We start from the raw sequence: 14777 nt of genomic DNA on the forward strand, positions 1-14777 counted from the left end.
AGGATGCATCTAAAGTGAGGAATGAGGACTAAAATCTGTTTTTGAACACAAAATACAGGGACAAAATCATTTTCTCTCCATACTAAATTACGGAAAGTACAAAGTGATAAGATACTTTAAAGTCACTCATGGTATTGAGCTACATAAATTGAAATGTGCATTACAAAACCGTTGACGTGGTGTACAAACTTTATCAATCATTGTTTGACGCGAAGCTGAGATGCTGATTTCCCCTCTGTTATGATCCACCTCATTGAGTTGCTCTGGCGCAGTATCACAGTGGCGAGGGGGGTTCTCAGTTTCTGCTGCTGTTCACCCAGTCTATTTAAATTAATCCACCTTCTCCCTGTAAAAAAATCGCTTGGCCTTTTGGACTCTCTTTAACTGTCAGCAACTCAGCTCTGTGATATTATTGGCGATAAATGATCTGAGACCACAGCCAGTATCAACACAATGCTCAGAAGGTATGGCACAAGACAAAGGCTATGCCATCCGTGAGAATTTATAAATAAAACTTCCATTTTCTGTCTGTTCCTGTCTCTCACACCTCGTGCTGTCTTCTGATCTATCTTCGTTTAACACCCCTCCAATCACTGCCTGTTTCCAAATTGTGCAGTTTTACAGCTTGACGTTGTGGCCATTTTGGAGAAATGGATAGATCAGGGACAGACATGATTGTTGTAAGTTCTGGGGTTTAGTTCATCCATTAAGAACAGGGAAGTTATTAAAAGGGGGTAGGGTGGCATTGTATTACGGTGGTAGCAAGGATGGTTGATTAGGACTCGTCCAAGAGGTAGTATGGGAAGTGGTTAGAAACAGGAAAGGAGAGATCACCCTGTTGAGAGTTCTCTATAGACCATTATGGCAGCTGGGGGGGGGGGGGGGGGAAGGTAAAAAACAATTAATTAAATATCGAGATGTCTAATCTAGTGTCAGTAACAGTGACCTTGAAGCCAGTATCGATTGTACACACCAATATGTTTCCTCGATGTACTTTCAGGAAACAAATCTCCTGTGGTTTCTGGCCGAAAAGTGAATTCAGACAAACAGACATGTGATAAACTATTCGAGGGATTCTGAAACAGTTACACACGATATTGCATTGCACCAAACTGCTCCGAGGTCTTAAAGGACAAACCAGGACAGAACACACAGCACTAGCCTCGGTATCGGAAAAGGGAACGGGAAACACAGTCCTGTCGACCCTGCAGAGACCTCCTAACTGAGATCTCAGAGTTTGTGTCAACATTTGTAGAGCTTTCCTACGGACCGCACAGAAACATCTGGAATGGAGTAGGCCATACAGTACATTAAGCCTCCCCTTTCAAGTTCACAGATGAACATCTTCTCAATGCACTTTTCCTACATACTGTACATATCCCTTAATGTGATTAACCTTGTGAAGCTATAAAATAGGAACTGCAGTAGTCCGTTTGGTGTGTCGAGTTTGCAACCCAATTCAATATAATGATCGCCCGTCCTTTATTTCCACACCGTATTCCAGCTCTCTCCCCCATCCCTTCAGTGTCTGGACATCCTGATTAGTCTTTTGTGCCTTGTCTTCCACCGTCTAACGTGGGAGAGAATTATCCAGGTTCATTAGTCTGAGTGCAGATTCTAATCTCAATCAAGTGTGACCTGACTGTACCTAATACTGTGGCCCATTGTTTTCGACATCCCAGGCAGGTGAATTATCATCCCTGCCTCCAATCTGTCTCGCCCTGCCAGTGTTTTATATATCTCAGTGAGATCCCCACTCATTTTCCTAAAGCCCATGGAATATAGGCCCAGTTGCCCCAAACTCTGCTCCCACAACAAGCCTGTCATCCCAGAAATCAGTCTGGTCATTCTTTGCTGCAACCCCCAGAGTCAGGTTATTCCTTTGTTGGGTAATGACAACACTGCACAATGTTCGAGATGGGATCTCACCAAGGCCCTGTACAGCTGCAGTAATACACCCTTACTTCTGGAATCAAATCCTCCTGAAATGAAGATCAACACACTATTTATCTTCCTAATTGCTTTCTGCTCCTGCAGTATGACTTTCAGTGACTGTCGTACAGGGAGATCCCAGATCATTTTCAATGTTACAGCTCCCCACTTGCTGGGTCTGTGTAAACTGGTCTGTGTGATAATGTATTCCCAGTATTGGCTTCTGCCTCCAGAACTCACTGACCTGCATAGAACGCGGAGGTCTGTCCAAACAAAAACAAAAAATAAGTTTATTTCCCTTTATAGATCGACATTTCTCAACCACTCACTTTTCAAATGTTCCTCTGGCATTCTCTTGTTCCCAACAAAGTAGACAACATCACATCTGAACACACTGCTCTTCATCTGCCACATATTTACTCATTCACTCCATTTGTCTCGATCACCTTGAAATTGTTGACACATCATCTATCCCTTTCAAAATCCTAGTTCCGTCAGCAGACTTGGAAACCTTGCATTTGATTCCCTCAACGAGATGTTTGAGATGTATTGTGAATATCTGGGGCTCAAGCACCAATCATTGCGATGCTGCAGGAACCTTCCAAACTGAAAACCATCCATTTATTCCTACTCACTGTTTCCTGTCAGCTCTCCTACTGTAACACCATGTCCATGTATTATCCCCTATTCCATGTGCTTTTACTTTGCACACTAGGCTTGGGACCTAATTAAAAATCTTGCTGAAAATCCAAGTTCAGTGCCTCTCTTAGAGAGGGTGATCAGAGAGGGTATCACAGCTACTGAAGTTACCATTATTGAGGAGAGTCTGCCTACTGAGTCAGTATGGGTGGAAATTAGGAACAGTAAGGGAGCAGTCACCTCGTTAGGGGTTTTCTACAGCCCCGCCAATAGCAGCAGGGAGATTGAAGAAAGCATAGGTCCGCAGATTTTGGTAAAGTCTGAATGTAATAGGGTTGTTGTAATGGGTGACTTTAACTTTCCCAATATTGATTGGAACTACCTTCAAGCAGGTGGTTTGGAAGGAGCTGTTTTTGTAAGGTGTATTCAGGAGGGTTTCCTAACTCAGTACGTTGATAGGCCGACGAGGGGAGAGGCCATTTTGGATTTGGTGGCCTGCAATGAGCCGTGGCAGGTGTCAGATCCTGCGGTGGGAGAGCATTTTGGTGATAGTGACCACAACTGCCTCACATTCTACATAGTAATGGAGAAGGAGAGAAGCAGGCACAATGGGAGGATATTTAATTGGGCAAAAGGAAAATATGATGCTTTCAGTCAGACTTGGGAAGCATGGAATGGGAGCAATTTTTCAATGGAAAGGGCATGATAGACATGTGGAAACTGTTTAAGGAACAGTTGTTGCGTGTGATGCATAAATGTGTTCCTCTGAGACAGGCAAGAAGGGGAAAGATAAAGGAACCTTGGATGATGAGAGCGGAGGAGCTTCTCGTCAAAAGAGAGAAGGCAGTTTACGTAAGGTGGAGGAAGCAAGGGTCTTGCTCAGCTCTAGAGGATCACAGGCAGGCGAGGAAGGAGCTCAAAAATAGTCTGAGGAGAGCCAGGAGGGGGCACGAAAAAGGCTTGGCAAGACGGATTAGGGAGAATCCAAAGGCATTTTACATGTATGTGAGGATATAAGAGAATGGTCAAAGAAAGAGTAGAGCAGATCAGGGATAGCATAGGGAACATGTGTATAGAGTCTGAGGAGGTAGGGGAAGCCCTAAATTAGTTTTTCGCTTCTGTCTTTACGAAGGAAAAGGACCTTGTAGAGAAGGAAACCATTGAAGAGCAGGTAATCATGCTGGAACGGATAGAGATTGAGGAAGCGGATGTGTTGAAAATGTTGACAAACATTAAGATTGACAAGTCGCCAGGGCCAGACCAGATTTGTCCTTGGCTGCTTTGGGAAGCGAGAAATGTGATTGCTTCGCCGCTTGCAAAGATCTTTGCATCCTCGCTCTACATTGGAGTCGTACCTGAGGACTGGAGGGAGGCAAATGTAATTCCTCTCTTCAAGAAAGGAAATAGTGAAATCCCCGGAAATTACAGACAGTCAGTCTCACGTCTGTCGTCTTCAAGGTATCAGAAAGGATTCTGAGTGATAGGATTTATGACCTTCTGGAAGAGCATGGCTTGATTAAATGCAGTCAGCACGGCTTTGTGAGGTGTAGGGCATGCCTCACAAATCTTATAGAGTACTTTGCGGATGTCACTAGGCAAGTTGATGAGGATCAAACTTTGAATGTTGTGTATATGGACTTCAGCAAGGCATTTGATAAGGTTTCCCATGGTAGGCTCTTTCAGAAGTTCAGGAGGAATGGGATACAGGGAAATTTAGCAGACTGGATAAAGAATTGGCTGTTCGACAGAAGACAGCGAGTGGTGGTGGAAGGAATGTATTTTGCCAGGAAGTCAGTAGACAGTAGTGTTCCACACGGCTCTGTTCTTCTGCCTTAATTCTTTGTAATTTTTATTAATGACTTGGATGAGGAGATTGAAGGATGGATTACCAAGTTTGCAGATGACGCAAAGATTGGAGGTGTCGTTGACAGTATAGAGGGCTGTTGTAGGCAGCAGTGTGACATTGACAGGATGCAGACATGGGTTGAGAGGTGGCAGATGGAGTTCAAACTGGATAAATGCGAAGTGATGCATTTTGGAAGGTCGAACTTGAAAGTTGAGTACAGGATTAAAGCCAGGAGTCTTGGCAGTGTGGAGGAACAGTGCGATCTTGGTGTGCAGGTACATAGATCGCTTAAAATTGCCACCTAAGTGGAGAGGGTTGTTAAAAAAGCATATGGTGTTTTGGCTTTCATTGACAGGGGGAGTGAGTTAAAGAGCCGTGAGATCTTATTGCAGCTCTATAAAACTTTGGTTAGACCGCACTTGGAATCCTGTGTCCAGTTCTGGTCGCCCTATTATAGGATAGATGTGAATGCTTTGGAGAGAGTTCAGAGGAGGTTTACGAGGATGCTGCCTGGAATGGAGGGCTTATCTTACGAAGAGAGGTTGACTGAGCTAGGACTTTTTTCATTGGAAAAATGAAGGTAGAGGGGGACCTAATTGACGTGTACAAGACAAAGAGAGACATAGATAGTGTTGATAGTCATCGACTTTTTCCCAGGGCAGAAATTGTTAACACGAGTGGTCATAGTTTTAAGCTGTTTGGCAGAAAGTATAGACGGGATGTCAGAGGCGGGTTCTTTATGCAGAGAATTGTGAGAGCATGGAATGCGTTGCCAGCACCAGTTGTTCAACGAGGTCATTGGGGATATTTAAGAGACTGCTGGGCATGCATATGGCCACAGACATTTGCGGGTTCGTACATTAAGTTTACCTCACATAAGGATCAATGGTCGGCACAACATCGTGGGCTGAAGGAACTTTTCTGTGCTGTACTGTTCTAAGTTCTATGTTCTATTGCTTTTCTGTATTTAATGTGCCAGTAAGTTTCTCAAATATGTTTCCCATTTCATCATTGTGTGTTGATTTTTTTTTGAAGCCCATTATTTTCAGTTCCAATAAGTTCTTCAAATTAGTTTATTTTCTAATTTCATGCTATATTCTTTTCTCCTCAGTCCATTGCACGTCCTCTGTGATCAGTATACTCTTTCTTAGATTAGGTCACCAACATTAGACAATACTCGAGGTACTCTCTCATCAACACTCTATACAATTGCATCATGATGTATTTACGTCTATAATCCGATTCCCTAAAAAGAAGCCCAAACTAGCTTTACCTTTCCAATTACATGTATTCTTCCAAATACTATTCACGTTAATTGCATTTATGAACTCACTGCATGACTTCTTATAGAAAGACTTCTGAAAATCCAAATACACCACTTCCACTGGTTGTCCATTGTGTATACTGCAAGAAACAACTTCAAACAATTCCGAAGTTTATCAGGTATGATTTCTCTGTCAGAAATGTATAGTGATTATCTGCAATGTTGCTGTTCATTCCTAAATACCCAATATCACATATTATATAATAGACTCCAACTGTTTCAACACAGATGTCAAAATAATTGATCTGCCGTCCTCCACATTATCTCTTCTTGTCTGTGTATATAGTTGGATCATGTTTACTACCTTCCAGTCATTTACAATGGCCTTTGCAGAACCTACAGGAAGATAAAACACAGTTACTGACAGCTCAATTAATATGTTTTTTAATTCTGGTATTTTGATATGAAGTACATGTGTCCCATCAGACATAGCAATGATCAATCTAGCTCCATTTTCAAGTACCACTTTGTTGCTGATACGAATTGACTTTATGTCTTTATTTTCACAAGTTCCATGTGATCACAGGAATTTCCTGGAGCTTTCTCCATGAAGACAGATGCAACGTAGCTGGTTAGTTTCTCTGACATTTCCTTGTTCCCCACAATAAATTCTCCTCTACCTTACAAATTTCCACATTTGGCCTTACCTTTGCTTTCTTTAGTACATGGATCGTAGATTTGAGTAGTCTGTGTGTTTCCTGTTTGTTTGTATTCATGTTCTTTCTGATTTCCTTCACACTTTCTTCGGCCTTCTTTTCGGAAAAGTAAATCTCTCAGAATGTTCAGGTTTCCACAATATCTGGAATTCTTCTGAAGATGCTTCCTTTGATTTAATGCAATCTTTAATTTCTACGTTAACCGTCATTGAGTCACCTTCTATTTCTTTGCAGTCTGTAACTTCGTGATATGTACATATTTTTCAGACTTTGCAGTATTTCGATCAATAACAACCATTGTTTGTCTCACACTAAATGTCATATTGTATTTGTCCAAATCACTTGACCCTTTAGCCTCCGGGAGTCCATGATATTTGAGGGTAAAGTTCGAAAAATTGTATATTGTATGCAGCCGCCGTGTAAAATACAACATATTAATGTCACTAATCCTCAAACGCTGCTTCACAGCAAGGTTAGTAATTAGTCCTTCTACCACACAACGCCAAATCCGAAATAACCTGCTTTCTAATTTGGTTCACAATATACTGTTCAACCTACCTAATATACACTTATGGAATTTATTTTTAATAGTATGAGCAATCATTTAGTTAACGCAGTTTAGATGCAATCTTAGATCATCAAATATTACTGCAGTACCACAATATTTGCATATCTAATTTCCAGAGCAGAGGATGCACAAAATTTGCACAACAGTTTTGGTTTAGATATGAAAGGCACCAATGTTTGTTCCTCCTTGTTTGCAAGATCCACACGAACTGATTCTGAAGAAGTTGAGGGATGTGTTCTGTGGTGTTATTTGTGATAGACGTGGGCAAGACATTGGAGAGGCTCACCCCGATGCTGAGATGACCCATCAATACAGGACAAGTATCAATTACCTTCCCTGCACTGCCAGGATAAGTTTTTCCGTATTCTCTCTACTTCCTCACAGTCTCTGTATATGTTATAGCACCTAACCCCAAACAAGGCTCTTGCTCCACCACTCTCACTATTTCATGCAACACTCTCTTTCCTTCACTCTCTCTGTCACTGAAAGCAAATTGAGTTTTAATTTATTGTTTTGCCAACATCGAACCAGTGAGATGATGTAATGCTGGGGATATAAAAATGTATATATTTTGAAAATTGAGGTGAGAGCAGATACCATCGAGACGGAAGAAGCCTAGGGGTCAACTATTTTGCACTGCAACAAATTAGGAAATTCTTTCTTTCATAGATTTTTTTTTCATATGAAACATATTCACAATAAACAGAAATATGATGACCCAGGCAATTCATCAGCCGGAAGAGTTACGTCACAGAGGTCGGCAGCAGCTGTAAGGTTTTGAAATTAAGTTGATTTTATCTTCATAAGTGTCTTATTGAAACAGCATATTGTTATAGAGTTGGGGGCAGATAATAAGCAGTTGTGTGTGTGTGTGGGGGGGGGGGGGTGTAGAGTTCTGAATAGTTGTTGTGTCATGTTCACTTTTAGAGTTAAAAAATAAATTGACGTTATTTTCTTTAAATAGTAAAACTTGGGAGTTCTCTATCACTCATATTATAATTGATTACGAGGTGAGGTGAGCTTTTCTGGGTGTTTGGTTTAATTAACGGCCATGTTCACTGCTATATTGTAGCACTTGCAAAGACCAACAGAGAGCAACAAAAAAAGAGAAATAAGTGGTGAGAATATTAAATATGAAGTAAGCTAGTCATGTAAAGAAAGACTATAATAGCTTATTTCAATATATGAAATGCTAACGAGATGCAAAAAAATGTGAACCTGATCGCTAGAAATTGATGCAGTAGAGATAATATTGTGGAACAAGGAAATGGCTGATGAGCTGAATAATTACGTCGGGTCAGTCTTCACACATTAAAATTGAAAAAAATGAGTGCACACAGCTGGGTAAGGTGGCCATCACCAAGGATAAGGTGCTGGAAAAACTGAATGGCCTGACGGTAAGTAATTCACCTGGACGAGATGGACTACACTCCTGAGATCTATGGGAGGTAGGTGCTGAGACAGTGGAAGCGTTAGTGGTGATCTTTCAGGAATCTATCGATTCAGGGAGATTCCCAGAGGACTGGAAAATCGCTAAAGTGGTACCTCTGTTTAAAAAAAGAGTAAGGCATAAGACGCAAAATTATAGACTTATCAATTTAAACTTGGTCTGTGGGTAACCTCCTGGAATCCATTGTGATGGAAGAGATTTTTGAACATTTGGATGTGGATGGTAAAGTATAACAAAGTTAGCATGGTTTCATCAAGGGGAAGTCCTGCCTGAAAAGTCTGTTGGAAAACCTTGAGGACGTAAAGAGCAGCTTCGAAAAAGGAAAGCCAATGGATGTCATACACCTGGACTTCAAGAAGGTCTTTGACAATGTACCGACAGGAGGCTACTGAGTAAGGCCAGGGCCCATGGTGTTAGAGGCGAGGTACTGGCATGGACAGAGGTTTGGCTGCCTGGCAGGAAGCAGAGTGCCGATAAAAGTGTCCATCCTAGGATGTCAGTCCGTGTCAAGTGATGTTCCATAAGGCTCAGTGCTGGGACCACAACTTTTTACTTTATACATTAACGATCCAGTTGAAGGAGCTGAAGGCATTCTGGCAATGTTTTAAGATGATACAAAAATAGGGACAGGTGACGGCGAAGAGGCAGGGAGGCTCATGAAGGATTTGGACAGGTTAGTATAATTGGCAATGAAGTGGTAAGTGGAGTATAAAGTGTAAATTGTAGGAACATGTACTTTGATAGGAAGACTACAAACATGGACTACTTTCCAAATGGGCAGAAAATTCATATGTCTTGGGAGTCTTACTCCAGGACTTTCTCAATGTAAACTTGCAGGTTGAATCAGTAGTTAGGAAGGAAAATGCAGTGAATGCATTTATTTTGAAAGGATTTGAATTTAAAAGCAGGGACGTACTTCTGAGGCTCCATAAGGCCCTGGTCAGAACACATTTGGAGTATTGTGCGCTGTCTCAGTCCCATATCTCTGGAAAGATGTGCTGTCCTTGGAATAGGTTCACAGGATGTTCACGAGAATGGTCCCAGGAATGAAAAGTTTAACATATGAGAATGTTTGTGGACTCTGAGTCTGTTCTTGATGAAGTTCAGAGGTATTGGATGGGGGGTGGGTCGGATTTAATTGAAACATACAGAATACTGAATGGCCGGGACAGTGTGGATGTTGAGAAGATTTCCACTTTTAGGAGACTCTAGGTAAAAAAAATGACTGCAGGTGCTGGAAACCAGGTTCTGGATTAGTGGTGCTGGAAGAGCACAGCAGTTCAGGCAGCATCCGAGGAGCAGTAAAATTGACGTTTTGGGCAAAAGCCCTTCATCAGGAATACAGGCAGAGAGCCTGAAGGTCGAGAGATAAGTGAGAGGAGTTTGGGGGTGGGGACAAAGTAGCATAGAGTACAATAGGTGAGTTGGGGAGGGGATGAAGGTGATAGGTCGGGGGAGGGTAGAGTGGATAGATGGAAAAGAAGGCAGATAGGTCAAGTCATGGAGACAGAAGACTCTAGGACCCAAGGACACAACTTTAGAGTATAGGGAACCCCTTTTAGAATGGAGATAAGAATAAATGTCTTCAGCCAGAGCGTGGAGAATCGATGGAAGTCATTCAAAAAGAAGGCAGTGGTGGTCAGGTCATTGAGTATATTTAAGGGATAGGTAGGTCTTGAGTATCAAAGGCATCAAGGCTTACAGGGAGAAAGCAGCAGATTGTGGTTGAGGATCTTGTCAGCCATAACTGAATGGTGGATCAGGATCGATGGGCTGAATGTCCTAATTTCTGTTCCCATGTCCGATGATATTATGGGCGTAAACCACAGTCTATTGCTCCCTTCTTTCTTACTTTGTCACTCCTGACAGCAAAACGTGAGAGTTAAAAAATCCCTGAGACATCTTTACCAAACGTTGAGGATTCCTGTTGAGGATTCATGGGAAGGAAAGGAAATTCTACCAAACCAACTGTTCCAGGAAGAAGTCTCACACCAGCAGCTTGATTGAGTAGTATAACCTCCGAGACAAAATAGCAGTTGGGACATACGATCACATTTCCTTTTGTTATGAGTTGAACTACTATGAAACTCTGGAAAACTTCCTTTATTATTCTTCGTCTTAAGACATGTGCGTTGGTGTATGTGTCTGTACGTGTGTGACTCTGTGTCTCACAGTTTTCGAGAAATCGACCTAAGTAACACTTCAAATTTGTTGTAACCAGCTGAGAAGTGAGGCTGGAAAAGTAAACATTGACCCTCCAACATTGGTCGGAGCAGGAACGAGAAATTCTCACGGGCTGTTCAAATGGGAATTCTCTTCCCCAGAAGTTTATTCCCAAGATGGCAGCTCAACACTACTACTTCCAGAGTAATTAGACATGGTCCATAAATGTTGGCCTATCAACAACACTCACGTTCCATGAACAAATCAAAAAATGATAAACTGCAGCAGAATTGATTGAATGGGAGCAAGAATGATTGAGAAATGCCTGTTGCCTTCCAGAATTGTGCTGCTTGAGTATTTGACCTTGTGCAGTTTCCCAGTATTGTGCCTGGTTGTTTGCATTTGTTGAATGTTGAGTTTGTTCAATATTTGACAGATATGTGAATGGAGGAAAATTGTGTATAGAGAGAATCGTGCTGCGGAAATCACAATAAGATCAGCCATGATCTTACTGTCTGGTCGAGCAATGTCAAGGTGTCTAATGACTCACTCCTGCTCCTCAGCGCTATGTTCCTAAGTTCCATTCAGTCCTGAAAACCACCTGTATAGGAGCAGATAGAGACCACTTGCTCCAAATACCTGGACTTCAGTAACACAGGATGTCATTCAGTCAATCAACACTGTGTGGTTTGGAATTTGTGAAGGGAAATCCAGGCTGGGTACGAAAGAAGCCTCCCACCTCTTTACAGAGTTTCTCCTCTCTGCAAGTGGTGTTTCATTTCTTGGTCATGTTATAGATCCAGATTCACTGTGAATATCGGGCCCATATCTTTCCCGGAGATGGCTCAGAAAATACTTTTCTCTCAGTGTCCTCTACATTCAATAACAGCACTTCGAGGAAAATTCCAACCATTCACTTTCCAAAGACAGAATATAAGAACATAAGAAACAGGAGTAGGTAATTCTGATGCTCACACCATTGTATGCGATCATGGCTGAACTACTGTTGGCATTAATTCCTCTTTAATGACCAATTCTTCAAACCCCTCAGCTCTCCGACTGGTCAAACATCCATCTACCTCCTCTTTAAATACTTGCAGTGAAATAGCTGCCCTAACTTTCTAAACCTGAGAATACCTGACATTCACTACCCTCTGTGAGAAGAAAACACTCTCCACACAGATACCATCACATATTAGCATTAACAAAAGGGGTTAACTGAACTGCTCAGGTAACAGAGAATGACCCTGTTATCAAGGCAGGATTTAACTGAAGATTTTTTCCTCGAAGCACGTAAATACCCAGAATCATGCATCCCGAGTAAAATTTAAATTACAAGCCATGGAATTTATCATCTTCTTAGTGTCTGTGTACAGCATAACGACTGATAATCCATCACCATCAAATTTAAATTTAATTACTTCTTAGTCTCTGACAGTGCTACAGATTAACCTTCACTTACTCCTCTTTTACCATCGCCCAGGGATTAGTCTGGTGAAATTCCTTTAAACTGTCTCGATTGCAATGAGATCACTCGATTCAACGGAGAAAATAAATCTGTCCATAATACCCCAAATACTGCCTCAAAAACACTCTCAGTGATGATCACAATAATTCCTTTCCCTCACTTAACGGTCGCCGTATCTTTATTATGACATTAAAACCCATTCATTCTCTATGTACTGCCATCGATGTGGAATTAAAAAGTTCCGAACATCTGTATGTCATCATCAGTAAAGCCAACACCAGGGGTGCCTGGGAAGATGAACATCACTCTTGGGGAGAGACTCAGTCAGAAAGATTGCAGTTGAAATAGGGAATGGTCATCTACTTGAATGGAAATGAAGGGTAGGAATAAGGAAAACAGGTAGAGGAAGGGAGATAACTTTACTTTTGTTCTTCCCTCATGGTATGTGTGCAGCCCTGACAAGGCCAGCATGTTATGCTGATCTTAAACTGAGATGGGCCTTTGTTTTCACACAAATTATGATGGTTTCACTTCAATTACATAAAGTTCCTTCATGATATATCAACAGATTAGTATATTGTTCCTCTAGATTATGCGTCAATGACTTAAGCAGCTTGCAGTGTCGGCCTGTCTGACAGGTTCTGTGCAAGAATAAGTTCACCATACTCAAGAGCAATTATTCTGCAACTGACATGTGGTTAGAAGGGACATGATAAGTTGTATCCAGACTTAACAAAGGCACAATTGATGGTTTATTCAGAAGATGCACTGACGTTGGGGAGAAGACGTTTTTATCATGATGGTGGTATTGGACGGGATTAGTGAGTGGGGAGAATATAGAAATGTACATCTGTGCAGGACTAGAAAGATTATAGAATTTGAGAACAGTCTGGTTCCTCCGCGCATATTGGTGAGCAATTTGTCATGAGTAATTTGCACGTTATAATTTGTGAGGAATGGAATATTTCATTGGAATTGCAAATAATGACGTCCACCTTTCTAAATTTTAAATAATATGAGCAGCAATTCAATCTAACCTGACTTTATGAACAGATAGAATGACTTATCATGAACAGCATCTATAGCGAGGATAGGATAATAACCAGCTTGAATAATCATCGATACATCTTAGATCAGCAAAACTAATGAGATCCAAGGTTGAGAAAGCCAGTAAAGACCCTCGGATAAACTCCTGTCCATTGTTGGAACATTCTCGTCTAATGTTCTCAGATTCTGATCCATTGTTGGAACATTCCAGTCAAATGCTCTCAGATTCTGATCAGTTGTTGGAACATTCCAGTCGAATGTTCTCAGATTCGGATCTCTCCTTCCCCTCTCTCTAGATTTGGTGATCCCTGATAGTGCTGTCGGTGATGCTCCCGCTGATACTATGGGATAGCACATTGAACTGATTCCCTAATTAATAGAAGAGGAAAGCCCTCCAGTTACACATTTAGGATCTACGGAGTTAAAAATCACACAATACCAGGTTATAGTCCAACAGGTTTAATTGGAAGCACACTAGCTTTCAGAGCGACGCTCCTTCATCAGGTGATTGTGGAGGGCTCGATCCGAACACAGAATTTATAGCAAAAATTTACAGTGTGATGTAACTGAATTTATACTTTGTAAAATTGATTGTCTGTTAAGCCTTGCATCTGTTAGAATACAGTGATACTTTCACTTCTGTCATGTGTAAATCACAAAACCTCGGCCCGTCAGAGGCTGATAGCTAAGTTCGGTTCGCATAGGGAGGGCCTCAATCGGGACCTTGGGTTCATGTCACATTACAGCTGATCACAATTGCACTGCACGCACACACAGATATTCCTACACACACACACTCAAATACACACGGACACAGGCACACACAGACGCGCACACACACACTCACACACACCCTTATAGACACACACACTCCCACACTCACACATGCAATCCCTCACACATTTGAGATACTCTGCACTCAATACACACACACACATTCTCACACTCACAACCCCGACCCCAGACAGACACACACACACACACACACAGACAAAGACGCACACGTACACATATATTTTGTGGGGTGAATTTGTACTTGCAGAGGTACATTGTACTTTGATCAAAAACTGCATGCATTCATGTACAACTCTGAGCTCAAAAACGACATGGATTTATGTAAACTTCCGTTATCTCACTTTTTAGATTAGAATTAATCTAAACATCAGGTCATAAACAGAGAACACAGGGGGATAACACCTTCAACATATTGTCTAGCTATCACCATTATTAACAGGTAACCTGAGAATGCAACTTATTAAAAAAGGGGTTTGTGATTTACACATGAAAGTAGTGTATCACTGTATTCTAACAAATGCAAGGCTTAACAGACAATCAATTTTTCAATGTACAATTTTAGTTACATCACACTGCAAATTTTTGCAATAAATTCTGTGTTAGGATCGAGCCCTCCACTATCACCTGATGAAGGAGCGTCGCTCCGAAAGCTATTGTACTTTCAATTAAACCTGTTGGACTATAATCCGGCGTTGTGTGATTTTTAACTTTGTACACCCCAGTCCAACACCGACATCAGCAAATCAGGATCTATTGGGACTGACATCAATCACAATCGCTGAACAAATATCTCCAGTTAGCCCATTTCAATTTAATACTGGATTAGTGGTGCTGGAAGAGCACAGCAGTTCAGGCAGCATCCAAAGAGCAGCGAAATCGACGTTTCGGG

Source organism: Chiloscyllium punctatum, chromosome 13 (genome assembly GCF_047496795.1).
Source record: "Chiloscyllium punctatum isolate Juve2018m chromosome 13, sChiPun1.3, whole genome shotgun sequence".
Classification (NCBI taxonomy): domain Eukaryota; kingdom Metazoa; phylum Chordata; class Chondrichthyes; order Orectolobiformes; family Hemiscylliidae; genus Chiloscyllium; species Chiloscyllium punctatum.